The sequence below is a fragment of the Alligator mississippiensis genome, chromosome 5 (assembly GCF_030867095.1).
Source record: "Alligator mississippiensis isolate rAllMis1 chromosome 5, rAllMis1, whole genome shotgun sequence".
NCBI classification, from domain to species: Eukaryota; Metazoa; Chordata; order Crocodylia; family Alligatoridae; genus Alligator; species Alligator mississippiensis.
The window spans coordinates 137,456,355-137,471,962 of record NC_081828.1 but is presented as its reverse complement, the minus strand read 5'-3'; positions in this window follow the sequence as shown (position 1 = coordinate 137,471,962).

Below are 15,608 nucleotides of genomic sequence, written 5' to 3'. Positions count from 1 at the left end.
TTCCTAAACGAGGGGCAAGACAAGGCTCTCACTGGGATTGTAGAGAGACAACAGCAGGGCGCCAGACTACTAAGCATTGACCCTGAGATACTGCAGAGTCACTTGGAAGAACTGGATGCATTTAAGTCGGCAGGCCCGGATGAGCTCCATCCGAGGGTACTGAAGGCACTGGCTGATGTCATTGCACAGCCACTGGCAGGAATATTTGATATATATTTAATATACTTGTGGCGCACAGGCCAGGTCCCGGAGGACTGGAAAAGGGCCAATGTGGTCCCTATTTTCAAGAAGGGGAGGAAGGAGGAACCAGGCAACTATAGGCCAGTCAGTCTCACCTCCATCCTTGGCAAAGTCTTTGAAAAGATTATTAAGGCTCATATACGTGAGAGCCCAGCAGGAAAAATTATGCTGAGGGGAAACCAGCATGGGTTCGTAGCAGGTAGATCATGCCTGACTAATCTAGTCTCTTTTTACGACCAGGTTACAAAACGCCTGGACGCAGGAGTAGGGGTAGATATCGTCTACTTAGACTTCAGGAAGGCCTTTGATATGGTATTCCACCCCATACTGGTGAACAAGTTAAGAGGCTGTGACTTGGATGATTACACAGTTCGGTGGGTGGCAAATTGGCTAGAGGGTCGAACCCAGAGAGTGGTGGTGGATGGGTCAGTATCCACCTGAAAGGACATGGGCAGTGGGGTTCCACAGGGCTCGGTCCTTGGACTGATACTCTTCAATGTCTTCATCAGTGACTTGGATGAGGGAGTGAAGTGTACACTGTCCAAGTTTGCAGATGATACAAAACTGGGAGAAGTGGACACACCGGAAGGCAGGGAATAACTGCAGGCAGACCTGGACAGGTTGGACAAATGGGCAGTAAACAATAGAATGCAATTTAACAAGGAGAAATGCAAAGTGCTGCACCTAGAGAGGAAAAATGTCCAGCACACCTGCTACCTAGGAAATGACCTGCTTGGTAGCATGGAAGCAGAAAGGGACCTTGGAGTCCTAGTGGACTCCAAGATGAATATGAGTTATCAGTGTGATGAAGTCATCAGAAAAGCTAAGGCACTTTATCATGCATCAGCAGGTGTATGACGAACAAATCCAAGGAGGTGATACTGCCCCTCTATCGGGAGCTGGTCAGACCGCAGTTGGAATACTGCGTGCAGTTTTGGGCACCGCACTTCAAGAGGGATGTGGATAACCTGGAGAGGGTCCAGAGAAGGGCCACTTGTATGGTTAAGGGCCTGCAGGCCAAGCCCTACGAGGAGAGACTGGGGCACCTGGACCTCTTCAGCCTCCGCAAGAGAAGGTTGAGAGGTGACCTTGTGGCTGCCTATAAATTCATTATGGGGGCACAGAAGGGAATTGGTGAGGCTCTACTCACCAAGGCGCCCCTGGGGGTCACAAGAAATAATGGCCACAAGCTAGCAGAGAGCAGATTTAGACTGGACATTAGGAGGAACTTCTTCACAGTTCGAGTGGCCAAGGTCTGGAATGGGCTCCCAAGGGAGGTGGTGCTCTCCCCTACCCTGGGGGTCTTCAAGAGGAGGTTAGATGGGCATCTGGCTGGGGTCATCTGAACCCAGCACTCTTTCCTGCCTGTGCAGGAGGTCAGATTCAATGATCTATTGAGGTCCCTTCCGACCCTACCATCTATGAATCTATGAAAGTCAGGAATGAATTTGCAAGAATATAATAATTAAAATAATATCTATTGTTTTCTTTATGTTTGCCAAGGAAAATGACAACATTAGACATAACATGTATTCAAGTTCACATATTTCCCCACTTTAAAAAGTACTGAAATGCAATGTGTCTATGTAACTCTTGGGGAAAAAAAATATTAAAGTCCTTGATTGAACAAGCCTGTGCCCCAAACTGCAAATCTTGTTTTTAGTATCGCAGAGATGACTTGCTCTCTTCTGGTCCTTCAAACAGCAGCAGTTGCTTACTAAGGCCCATAAGAATATGCACAGTCTCACAATGCCCTTAATCGAGGGGTTAAAGACTAAATATACAAGTTTCATTCTCCAGCAACAGTACAAAGACAATCTTTCTTCCTCTGTCTACTCTCTTGGCAGTTACTTTCTTTTTCCTTAAACAGGGGCAGGGCCTGCTTCTCCTCTGCCAGACCCACAAGCCTGAATCAAGCCCCCACCTTATGGGGGTTACATGAGAACCAGCTAAGATTTTCAGGCAAGATCCCACCAGAGAGCAATTTTCTGTGGCAGTTTTCTGTGGTGTGATGCCAGGCCTTAAGGGACAAATCCTTCCTTACTGAGTAGCGGAGGTGGCCAGCCAGCAGACCACAACCCAAAGACCTGTGAGACTGAGCCAGGCCCCAGGAAACTGGTAGAAGAGAGAAGCTCTGCCAGAAGGTGTTTGGAATTCGGAGGTGCTCAGGAGAAGTCCAACCCTATTCCTATCCCCTTATCCCCATGTAAGAAACAATGAAGCGCACCTATCAGTCTGGGGCATCAAAAAGAAAGGAGACAAAGGAGAAAAAAGCTTGGGATGAAAAGGGGAGGCAGACACTAGATTAGTGTGGATGGGTGGTGAAAGGAAATAAGGAAGTTGGAAGTGGAACAGGTGATCCAGGTGGCACATCACTTGCAGGGGAAGATATTCTGATCATGAAAACATCAGAAAGGAAGCAAGCAGTGATGTAGTAGGAGAATGCGAAAATGAGTCAGGTTTGGTGGTGCAAGCTGAAGGAGACATAGCATCAAATGAGAAAAATGAGACAATTGATCTGGTTTCTGGATCTGCGCCTGAGTTTCACCAGGAAATGTTCTCTAATGATCCAGCCACCTGGGGGCATCTTGATACATTGCAAAGGGATCTAATTGTGTCCAAGGGCTCACCACCCAAACCTGAAAGCTTCCTACATGATTCCTCCAAACGGTCATTCCCTATATCTGTTTTCTGCAAGACTATCCAATGATGAGTGTGAGAAAAGAGACTGGCTCATTTGGAGTCACAAGGCAGCTGGCCTGTTCTGCTTTCCATGCTGTCTCTTCCAAAATCAGAACAAAAAACAAGCCCTGTACCGTTCCAGATTCTGCCATGGGGGTATGAATGATAACTGGAGAAAACTGTATGACAACGTGAAGAGTCACGAGGCCAATTCTGGTCATCTTCAACATTATTTACAGTGGAAAGATCTTGCAAATGCTCTTAGTGGAAAAGGAGTCATTGATAATGCTCTTGAAAAGGGTATACATTCAGAAAAGGAAAAGTGGCGTAAGGTGTTGTGAGATCTGGTTGATGTTACCCTGTTTCTGGCAGAGCGATGTTTGCTGTTGTGAGGATCACATTCTACCCTAGAGCATGACGACTGCGGGTTTTTCCTTTCTACCATACAGTTCATCAGTAACTACAATCAAGATCTGAACTGCCACCTTTAAACTGTTATGGAGCATCAAATGGCTGGGGAGAGAATGCAAGCACACTACATGTCCTGGCATAGTCAGAATGTGTATTTGGAGGGGTGTGCCAAGAAATTACTAAATAAGATTCTTGAGGACGTGAGAAATGCTCGCTACTATGGAATCATCGTAGATGGGATGCGTGATGTCTCACATACTGAGCAGCTGGTATTTATCATGAGATATGTACATGAAAAAGATGGAAAACGGGATGTGCAGGAACAATTTCTGAAAAAGGTGGACTGCAAAAAAAAAAAAAAAAAGGAGTAAACATCATGGAACAGATAAAGAAAGTACTGGCAGAGTGAAAGGTAGAGTTGCAGAACTGTAGAGTCCAAGGATACGATAATGCTTCAAATATGTCTGGGACATACCAGGACATGAAAATTAGGATACAGGATGAAAATTCTCAGGTATTGTTTTCACCCTGCAGTATACACTCTCTGGACCTATGTGGTACACATGCCAAGGAGAAGAGCCCTGAAGTGAAAATATATTTCAGAAATGTACAGAAGCTGTATACCATATTTTCATGCAGTCCTGAATGATGAAAAATTCTTCAGGAAATTGCAGGACTCTCTCTTCACTCCATGTCAACAACTAGATGGAGCTCGAGAATCGATCCTGTTCACCCCCTCATGGAAAAACCTAAAGGGATGCTGGATTTTCTCTTCAAAATTAAGAAAAAATTGGACTTGATAGCAGAAACCCAGGCTGATGTTTTAGGTCTCATTGAGTGGATGCAATCCTTTGAGTTCATCCTTCTGACTATGGTGTGGTACAAGATATTGCAGTTCATCAATATCTGAAGCAAGCTTGTCCAAGGATCCAAGCTCATTGTGGAAGAAGGGGTGCAACATGTCAAGAGCCTCCTGGAAGAAATTCAGCAGTTGAATGATTCCTGGCCAAGCCTTCTCATAGAAGCTAAAGTCATCACTGAGGGGCTAGGTATCACCACCAAATTCAAGAGACAACGCAAAAGAATCTGAAGGATGAAACATTTCCATGATGAGCCAGCCAATACATAACACACAATCTCTTCTCCTGAAGATAAATTCAGGGTTGAAGTTCATCATATCCAGGGATATGCTCCTTTCAGATCTCTGAAACCTAGCTGAAACCATGGGGAAACTCTGAAGCTTGTTTTCACCCATACTTGACCCACCAGCTGTTGCAGAGAATGAAGAAATTGCGAAGTTTGCGGAGTCCCTATCCACCACATACCCACAAGATGTGAACAAGGATGAGTTGCAAGAAGAACTTTGCCTGTTTTACAAAATCAGGAAATACTTGAATTTGTGCACCTCTGGAGGAGCCATGGGCACTGCACTTGAGCTTCACCAGATTTATGGAAAAGGTATAGAATCTGTGTTCCCTCAGATATGCATTTGCTTGAGAATGCTCATTGACTTGCCAGTCTCTGTTGTATCCGGGGAATGCACTTTTAGTAAGCTTAAGATTATTAAGAACTACCTGCAGTCAGCGATTGGGGTGGATAGGCTGAACCATTTGATCATGCTTTCAGTGGAGAACGCACTTGCAAAGCAAATAAATTATGATGATGTAATTGATGACTTTGCATTCATGAAGGCGAGAAAGAAATACTTTACTTAAATTTTCCTCTTCTCATTTTGTTCTTAGGTTCCTAACTTTGTAGCATAAGTTTAATAAATGTTTCACTTGCAAAACTGTTAATGTCATTTTGCTTTAGTAACCTGTCTCTAAGGTAAATTCTCTCTGCCTAGCCCTCCTTGCCATGGGAACAAACAGGGCCTGGGAAAGATGAGCCGCACGTGAGAATTCTCACATGTGATGTGTGTGTGCAAGAATTCTCGCACGTGGTCCCCCAGCTTTGTACACACACATATGGGTCCTTGTAGGGGGCAGTGGTGGTGCCCCCAACATCACACCTGCCCCAGGCCCCATAAACCCTCTGGGCACCTCTAACCAAAGCCAAAGGCCTGCAGCATGCCTGTGAGGTACCTGTGATCCACTCTGTCAAACATCCAGGGACAGGAGGGTGAAAGACAGGCCCTCCCGGCACACTAGCTCCAGGAGGTCCCAAACCAGGAACAGATTGTCAAAGATGGAACATCCAGGCACCATGTACATCTGGTCGGGATGGATCACATCTGTCAGCATAGGCCATCTCGCTGCACCTGTGGTCCTCGCTGCCACCTTGTAGTCCATGCAGAGGAGGGACACAGGACGCCAGTTCCTCAGGTCATGGGGATCCCCCTTCTTCAACAGAAGGGTTAAAATGGCCCTTCAGCATGATAGGGGGAGCTCCCCGCTTCCTTTGGATTTGGCCCAGACCACAGCAAGTCCGGGCTGAGGATGTCCCAGAAGGTCTGGTAAAACTCTGTGGTCAACCCATCGATGCCCGGTGCCTTGCTGCCAGGCATCAAGTGGAGGGCAGCCAAAAACTCAGCCAGGGTGAGAGGAGCCTCCAGCCACCCCCAGTCACCCATGCTGGCCTGCAGGAGTCCCTCCCAAAGGATCCGACAGGCTTCAGCGTCAGTCGGATCCAGGGAGAAGAGCTCTTCGTAGAAGGCCGGCATGCACCGGCACATCTCACCCAGATCCATGAGTGGGGGTGCCGTCTCCCGTCAGAAGGCAGGTGATGTACTTCTTGGCCCCCCGCCTCCTCTCCATGGCATAGAAGTGGGAGCCATGGCCCATCTCCCAAAGAAACTGGGCATGCAAATGGACAAATGCACCGCAGGTGCAGTGATTGTCCAGAGCACAAAGCTCATCCAGTCTCTCCTGACACTCTCCGCAGAGGGACAGGTTGGCTGGGTCAGTGGCCAGGCATCTCCTGAGTTCCAGCACTTCCCACTCGAGCTACTCCCGGACCACCTCCCTTTTCCGGGTGTGCCTCTGAGTGTAGCTGCAGCAAAAAAGCCAGGTGCGTATGTTCCCCACATCCCATCATCTCTGAGCCAAAGCTGCCTGTTGCTCCCACCAGGCCAACCAGAACTCCTGGAAGGCCTCCCTGAAGCCCACATCATCCAGAAGACTGGCACTGAAATGCCAGTAGGCTGACCCTGGATGTCTAGGCTGTAGCATGGCCTGGGCCCAGACAAGGTGGTGATCACTGAAAGGAGTCAGTCAGATGCCAGAGGAGTGGGCCCAGGCAAAATGCAGCAAAGAGATGCCGGGATTGGCCTGCTCCTCCCCCACCCTCACAAAGATGAAGGCAGGGGGACCGTTAGGGTGACAGGCATGCCAGACAACCCCCAAGAAATTGTCCATCAGGATCTCCCTGAGAACGACCACAGAGGCCTGGTTCCGCTCCCTGCCAAACCAGTCTCACACATCTAGGGTGACATTAAAGTCCCCGCCAAGGACCAGGCACTTGCGAGGGTTGAGGGTGCTGATGTAAGTGGCCAACTGGTGGAAAAAAATCCATCTACTCCAGGTCCTTTGCAGGGGCATACACATTCAGAAGGTTCAGGACCAGCCCCTGCACTTGGACCCGGAGATGCAGCAAGTGGCCTGGCACAACCTCAACATCCTGGAGAACCTCTGGCTGCAGGCCTGGGGAGAACAGGGTGGCCACCTTGCAAGAGGTGGCTGCAAGGTGACTAAAAAAGACCTTGCCTCCCCACTCCAGCTTCCAATTAGTTTCATCATCTGTAGTCATCAGGGTCTCCTGCAAGAATACCATGGGGTACCCCCACTCCTGAAGGAAGGAGAGCGCCCAGCAGCCATGGACATTGAGGGTCATGATCTTAAATGACCTCATGGCTGGGGGGTGGAGTGGACAGTTCAGCAGGGGCCTCACGCATCTCAGTGCCCTGTGAAGGGCTTGCTGGCTCATGCAGCACCCTTCTATAAGTATAGAGGGTGTCTATGAAACTCCGGGCCTGCCTATAGATCCGGGCATTGCACCTTTTTGGCCCCTTGCCTTCCCTCGCCAGTGCCCTTGCAGTGGTGAGGATGCTGTCAAAATCTCCCCAGTGGTCCAAGGAAAGTTGTACCTTGCTGGCGAACTGCCAGGTGTACTCGCAGTCAAGAAATGCAAGTAGCTCACCCCTGGGGACTGCAGGGACTGAGAGGTCCGCAGGCTTCATGGAGCCTGCCGGTTCTCAGGCATCCTCCTTCTGGTTCTGGGACTCAGTGGGCTCTTTAGGCACTGTTTGACCCCCTCGGGCTAAGCCCCCGGACTCTGGTTGGGATTGGAAGAGCTCTGCAGCCCCTTGGGATAGGGGTGGGGGGTAATGATGGGGATGGGGATCCTTTACAAGATTCATAGATTCATAGATGTTAGGGTCGGAAGGGACCTCAATAGATCATCGAGTCCAACCCCCTGCATAAGCAGGAAAGAGTGCTGGGTCTAAATGACCCCAGCTAGATACTCATCTAACCTCCTCTTGAAGACCCCCAGGGTAGGGGAGAGCACCACCTCCCTTGGGAGCCCGTTCCAGAACTTGGCCACTCGAACTGTGAAGAAGTTCTTCCTAATGTCCAATCTAAATCTGCTCTCTGCTAGCTTGTGGCCATTGTTTCTTGCAACCCCCAGGGGCGCCTTGGTGAATAAATACTCACCAATTCCCTTCTGTGCCCCCGTGATGAACTTATAGGCAGCCACAAGGTCGCCTCTCAACCTTCTCTTGCGGAGGCTGAAAAGGTCCAGTTTCTCTAGTCTCTCCTCGTAGGGCTTGGTCTGCAGGCCCTTAACCATACGAGTGGCCCTTCTCTGGACCCTCTCCAGGTTATCCGCATCCTTCTTGAAGTGTGGCGCCCAGAATTGCACGCAGTACTCCAACTGCGGTCTGACCAGCGCCCGATAGAGGGGAAGTATCACCTCCTTGGACCTATTCGTCATGCATCTGCTGATGCATGATAAAGTGCCATTGGCTTTTTTGATGGCTTCGTCACACTGCCGACTCATGTTCATCTTGGAGTCCACTAGGACTCCAAGATCCCTTTCCACCTCTGTGCCACCCAGCAGGTCATTTCCTAGGCTGTAGGTGTGCTGGACATATTTCCTCCCTAGGTGCAGCACTTTGCATTTCTCCTTGTTGAACTGCATTCTGTTGTTTTCTGCCCGCTTGTCCAACCTATCCAGGTCTGCCTGCAGCTGTTCCCTGCCCTCCGGCGTGTCCACATCTCCCCATAGCTTTGTGTCATCTGCAAACTTGGACAGAGTACATTTCACTCCCTCATCCAAGTCACTGATGAAGACATTAAAGAGTATCAGTCCAAGGACCGAGCCCTGTGGGACCCCACTGCCCACACCCTTCCAGGTCGAAACCGACCCATCTACCACGACTCTCTGGGTGCGACCCTCCAGCCAATTCGCCACCCACCGGACTGTGTAGTCATCCAAGTCACAGCCTCTTAACTTGTTCACCAGTATGGGGTGGGATACCGTATCGAAGGCCTTCCTGAAGTCTAAGTATACGACATCCACCCCTCCTCCTGTGTCCAGGCGTTTCGTAACCTGGTCATAAAAAGAGACTAGATTGGTCAGGCACGATCTGCCTGCCACGAACCCGTGCTGGTTTCCCCTCAGCATAATTTGTCCTGCTGGGCTCTCACAAATGTGAGCCTTGATAATTTTTTCAAAGACTTTGCCAAGGATGGAGGTGAGACTGACTGGCCTATAGTTGCCCGGGTCCTCCTTCCTCCCCTTTTTGAAAATGGGGACCACGTTGGCCCTTTTCCAGTCCTCCGGGACTTGGCCCGTGCGCCACGAGCGTTCGAATATTCCCGCCAGTGGTTCTGCAATGATGTCGGCCAGTGCCTTCAGTACCCTCGGATGGAGCTCATCCGGGCCTGCCGACTTAAAGGCATCCAGTTCTTCCAAGTGACTCTGCACCATCTCAGGGTCTGTGCATGGAAGTCTGGCGCCTTGCTGCTGCCTCTCTACAACCCCAGTGAGAGACTTGTCGTGTCCCTCTCTTAGGAACACTGAGGCAAAGAACTCATTGAGGAGTTCAGCCTTGTCCCCCCTGTCCGTCACCAATTGTTTCTGTCCATTTAGCAGGGGTCCTATTCCTCCCTGGGTCTTCCTTTTACTCCCTATATATCTAAAAAACAATTTCTTGTTGTCTTTTACTTGGGTTGCCATACTCAGCTCCATGGTAGCTTTGGCCCATCTAACTGCCTCCCTACAAGCACGAGCAGAGGAGGTATATTCGTCTTTGGTGATCTCTCCCTGTTTCCACTTTTTATGTGCTCCCCTTTTGGCCCTTAGGCTGCCCTGGATTTCTGTGGTCAGCCAGGGAAGTCTCCTGGCCCCTTTCCCTCTTTTGCCTCGCTTGGGGATCGTCTTGCTTTGTGCCCAAAAGATCATTTCCTTAAGGCACACCCACCCTTCTTGGGCTCCCATCCCTTCAAAACTCCTACTCTTCAGTGCGTCCTTGACTAATCGCCTGAGTTCATTGAGGTCAGCTTTCCTAAAGTCTAGCACTTTCACCCTACTAGTTACCTTACCCACTCGACGTCTTATGGTGAATTCTATTATTAGGTGATCACTGTCCCCCAGATGGCTACCGATCTGGAGGTCCCCTATCATGTCATCTCCCGTTGCCAATACCAGATCCAGTATGGCATTCCCCCTAGTGGGACCGTGTACCTCCTGTGTCAGGTGGAGGTCCTGTACACAGGTTAGAAACCTTCGTGAGCGGTGGGACTTTGCTGTAGGGTAGATGGTAGGGTACAGCCAGAGTCCTGGGGGGTCTGCACAGGGTCTGCAACAAGATTGGCCTGTTGATTAGGGGACCCCACCCCAACCCCCTCTGGCATGGGACCATGGGGCAGGCTGGAAGTGAGGTTTTCTGGGAGGGGGAGGGAAGAGACCCGTTAGGCACTGGGGTGGCTTCGGTGTCTGCCTTGGGGTCCTGGGAAAGGGGACCTTCCTCCTCAGGATTTACTGGGGTGAACTCCAGGGCCCCCATCTCCCTCAGATTGTCAGAGTGGGGGCTCCACTGCCAGACCTTCCTTTGGGTTGGCAAGGCCTCAGCCTGTGTGCCTATGGTCTCAGAGGGTAGGCCCTGGCCAGCAGAGTGAGGGGCTTCCTCCATAGGCTTCTGTTCAGGACTGTCCAACAGCCCTGAAACCTCCTCCATGGGGATCACCCTTTTGTTCTTTCCCAGGGGTGGGGTGTCAGGCACAGCCAGGGAGGCCCCCAGAAGCTGGGCCGCTCCTTCCCCCCATGTGGTGGTCTTGGGATGGGGGGGGGAGGAGTCCTTCACATCAGAGGGCTCCAGCTGCACCCAGGCCTTCCTCTTGGCCTTGCGCCCAGAGGAGACCTGCACCCACTCAGCCATGGCATCGTCCTCAGGTAGACAGGCTGCAGTAGGAGATGAAGGTGGGGGGGGGGCAGCTACAGCAGGGGCATGACTAGGGGCAGGGAGGCCCCGCTCCCTCTCTCCCCTTGGCTGCTGCTGCCCTCCCTGGGACCCCACCAAACTTGGCTTGGGGGTGAGGTCCCCTGAGCTGACAGGGGGGGCTGGATGATGTGGCTAGGGTTCCAGGGGGACCTGAGAGGGGAGGAGTACCGGTGGCAGGGGTGCCCCCTCACCACTGGGACCTGCAGATGCCCTCTTCTCCTGCCCATGGGGCAGTCATGATGCAAGTGCCACAGTGCACAGCACCGGAAGCATCACAGGTCCCCCAGTGTATAGAAAAATGCTCACCAGGGCCCCCTGAAAAGGAATCACAAAGCACCTCTCAGCCTCCAGCCATGTTCCCACCACCAGCTGGATCATAATCTGGCAACAGAAAGAGTGCATATGGCGGAGGCCAGGGTCTTGGCACCCCAGTGAGAGGGCCACCACTGGGGAGATAACTCTCCCCAGGGTTTGGAGCTGGGGAAGCAGGGCCTAATTAGGGATATGGGGAGGGATGGAGCTGAGTACCACCCTGATCCCCAGCTCTTCTAGGGACTTGAAGGGGATGTACTCGCCCGCCACCACAAGCCCCCTCTCCACTGCCTTTTGTGCAGAAGCCTCCGAGGCAAAGAAAAAGGCCCCCTTGCCACGAAAACAGGAGGCCACCACAGTCTTGAGGGCCCCCACTACCCAAGCCAGGGCCTGCACTGAGGCCTCAAGGTACAGGTTCTCCCACTTGGTAGTTGGCACTTCACCCTGTGCCTGGGGGTGAGTGCTGGAAAGGGGGCCCCACTGCCCAAGCTGGAAGGGCCAGCAGTGGAGAATCCAGGCCCCATGGCTTTGGGTCACCCCACAGCCGCCTGTGCATAGCTGCAGTTCCCCCACTGGGGGCAGCATTGGTGGGGCTGGGGCTAGGAACAGGGACAGGCTGAGTGGGTGTTCTTGCTAGTGTAGTGCACCTGGTCCCCTCAGGTCATGCTTGGAGGTGGGGCCTTTGACCTTCCCAACCCCAGCTGTGGAGGAGGCTAAGGAGGAGCCCCTCCCACTATCCCTGCCCTTGGTCCCTGATGGTGGGGGAAGGGGCTTGGCTCCCTTCTGGAGTCCCACTTGCCCCTGCAGCGAGATTTCAGGCTTCTCTATCCCTGAAGGAGGTTGGTTGGACTCTGCCTCTGGGGTCGGGGCTGCAGGGGCATGCATCCCCTTGGGGGCTCACCTGGGATCTGCCTCCATAATGGGGCCCCTCCTGCAGGAAGTTCTGTGGGGGCATTTGCCCCCCCCCCCCAGAAGGTTCCTGCCCTGCCATTGCTTCACATGAGGAAGGGGAAAACAATAAAGAAAACTAAAATATACAGTGGGGCTGGTGAATCTAATAAGGGCAGGCTGGGCTTGTGAGAGAAATGGCGGAGGGGGGAAGGGGGCTGAAGCTTACTGAGATACAGCCCCACAGGAAAAAAAAACAGGAGGGCTATGTTTGGGGAATGTGGGAGAGGTGAACACACACACGAGGGCTGGGGAGACTCGAGCTGGCTTACTCAGCCACACAACAAACACCAGGGCAGGGAGAGTGGACCACACAAGGGCAAAAACCACATAAGGACTTACCACACAAGGGCAAAAAACACACAGGGAAGGATGCTGAGGCAGATGTAGAAGATGGCTGGAGTGGTGGAGGGGCATTGTTTGTTGAAGATCAGTCCAAGAGCCCCTCAGGCCTCCAGCCAGGCACTCAGTAGCAGAGCAATGAAAACAAAGCAGGATCAGAGGCAGTGAGGCAGCTGTGGGGGAGTGCAGAAGCAATCCGTCAATTAGGGAGTAATCCAGTGCAGGTGTGGTGTTGAGTGGTGCAGGGTGGTGCAGCAGGGAATCTCCCTCTCTCTTGAGACAGGGCAACAGCCGAACAGACAACAGCAATTGCAGAAACAGCAGCAGCGGTGGTAGCAGCCATCCAGTTCAGCCACTCAGGTGTGCTTCAGGTGAAAGTGGAGGTGAAGGCGAGGGGTGGCTTGCCAAGGCAGCTGGGGTAGGCACAGCACCTTTAGGTTCTGGCACTGATGGTTGGGGAGGGGCCCACAAGCAGCGCAGGCTTCCTCCCTGGGCTGTCCCCTGACCACGGCTTGGTGGCGGGCTGGGCAGCAGGCTAGAACAGGGGTGCAGAAGCTGGGGTGCGGTGGAGGCCCCTCCCCAAGGGTGGGCAGCAGCGTGCAGCAGAGGACCCCTCCTGTGGGAGAGGGGGCACCAACAGCAGCAGCAGCGGCCCAAGGCAGGAAGGGGTGCAGCCAACTTATCCCCAAATGCTCTGAGAACAAGCCAGCAGCTAACAGTAGCCACAGGCAGGAAGGAGCCTGGCCATCTTCTCCTCAGAAGCTCCTGAGACCAAGCTTGCAGCAAACACCACCACCAGCAGCCTGGGACAGGAAGGGACATGGCCAACTTCCTCCCAGAGGCTCCTCCTTCAGAAGCTCCTGAGGGCAAGTAGCCCTGAGCTGCTCACCAGGGCAGCTTTTTATACCACTGAGGCCTACATAGGTACTGACCCCAGCCTCTAGCTTCCCCTGGCTGAAGATCTGAGAGAAGCTGGGCTGGGTCAGTTTGGCACAACTTGCTCCACACAAAAGTGTATGTTCAGGCATGTGTGTGGAGGCACAAATCTCTGGCACAAATTTGTGCTGCTCCTATTTGAGCTGCTGCAACCACACATGCCTGCATGCGTGGATGTGCTCCTTGGTAGCATTTGGAAAGGCATATTTAATTTGACAGTATTTGCACAACACAGGTTTTATTTCAGAGTGACTTGCAGTTGCAGTGTGGAGATGCTTCAGTATGTTAGAAGATGGTCACACCATGTTGCTGAGGGAAAAAAAGAAATAAATAATTTAGTAGCTAGATTACATATATAAGCACGAAGCTACAGTATGTGAAAAATTTAAAATTGATGGAGGGGAGCCCTCCTAAGTAAAATAACTGTGAACACCCCCTCCACCCCCTTCTTTCAGACCTTATCTCATTGCTAAGGTAAGGGTAGAAGGTGATTTGTTCAGAAAGCTTCAGATTGGTAGGAACTCCATTATGAATTACTTAAATTATGAACATATATTAACTGAATATATAGTTTAATATACCAAACTCAAAGACATTGAAACAGTTACCTTTCAATAAACAAGAAGTCTACTTTCATTTCCTTTGTGTTGCTAGTTGTTAGGTACTTCTGTGGATCTCCAGGTTACAGGGAGGAGGCAGGTTCCATTCTACCATCAAAATTTTTTAGGTTTCTTTTTCCTCTGAGGCTTTGCTACCTACAACGGGACTTAAGCAGTTTCTTCACACAAGCAAGGAGGGCAATAAGCTGCTTGTTTCCACTGAGCTGCCAGTGTCTATTCCAAGTCCTTTGAGGGGAGAGGTGACCAGGTTGAAGGGCCTAGTCAGGACTCAGGAGGAGGATATGTGAGTCTGTCTCTACCAGACTCTAGATCAAAGGTCACCAGAGGAAGAAAGGCTGCAGGCAGTATGGAAATACATAAGCAAAGAAGGCCCTGGATCCTTCCTTCCCCCTCCTGTGCAGATGGCAGCACCCTGTGGGGAAAGAAATGCATCTTGGATTTGAAAGTTGTATCATGTCTACCATATAAAGGAATTGTAATGATCTAATACTGTAGATTGTCTTACATAAAACATCTTCATATTATATAGTTCTTAGAAATCATTTTGAGGGAGCAAAGGACAGCTGCAATAAACAGTATTTGAAAACCTTGTCTTAAAAAGCATTTCATTCATCACTCTAAAAGAAAATACTTCGTAAGAGGTTTTTTCCAGTTTTTCCCAACATTTCTAATTTTTCCATTGAAAAAAAAACCAGAAGGATTTTTTTCCCAATCTTTCCCTTTTTTCCCCCCAAGCTAAAAACTTTCCCTTTTTTTCCCGCACATCTCTAGGGGCTAGAGAGAAGTTGACACCAGAGGGGCCCAGAGGCCTAGGCAGGGGCAAAAGAAGTCCAGCAGCCCAGAGCAGGACCAAGACAGATTGGGACCGGAAGGGTCCAGCAGCCCAGCAAAGGGCCAGGAATAGTGAGGCCCAGTGAGGGGCCAGGAATTGTGCAGTGGGACCAGAAGGGTCCAGCAGCTCAGCAAGGAGCCAGGAATAGAGTGAGTCCAAGGGGCCAGGAGGAGTGAGGCCCAACGAGAGGCTGGGAATAGTGTAGTGGAACCAGAAAGGTCCAGTAGCTCTGCAATGGGCTGGGAATAGAGAGAGACCAAATAAGGAATCAGGAAAAGAGAGGGGCAATCAGGGTCCAGGGGCCCAGAGAGGGGCTACATGAAGAGCCCCAATGTGGTCCCCATTTTCAAGAAAGGGAGGAAGTAGGATCCGGGAAACTACAGGTCCATTAGTCTTACCTTGGTCCTGGGGAAGCTCTTTGCGAAAATTATCCAGGAGCACATCTGCAAGGGACCAGCAGTGGAGATCATGCTTAGGGGCAACCAACATGGGTTTATTCGAGGCAGGTCCTGTCAGACCAACCTGGTGGCCTTCTATGACCAGGTCACAGAATCCTGGGATGCAGATGTTGCAGTGGATGTAGTCTTCCTGGACTTTAGGAAGGTCTTTGACACCCTCTCTCACCCCATTCTCATTAAGAAATTAGGTGACTGTGGCGTCAATGCCTACACTGTCAGATGGGTCGCAAATTGGCTGGAGGGTCACACCCAGAGGGTGGTGGTGGACGGATCATTTTTGACCTGGAGTGATGTGGGCAGTGGGGTCCCCCAGGGCTTGGTCCTCAGGTCTGCACTGTTCAACATCTTCATCAGTGACTTGGATGACGGGGTGAAAAGCACCT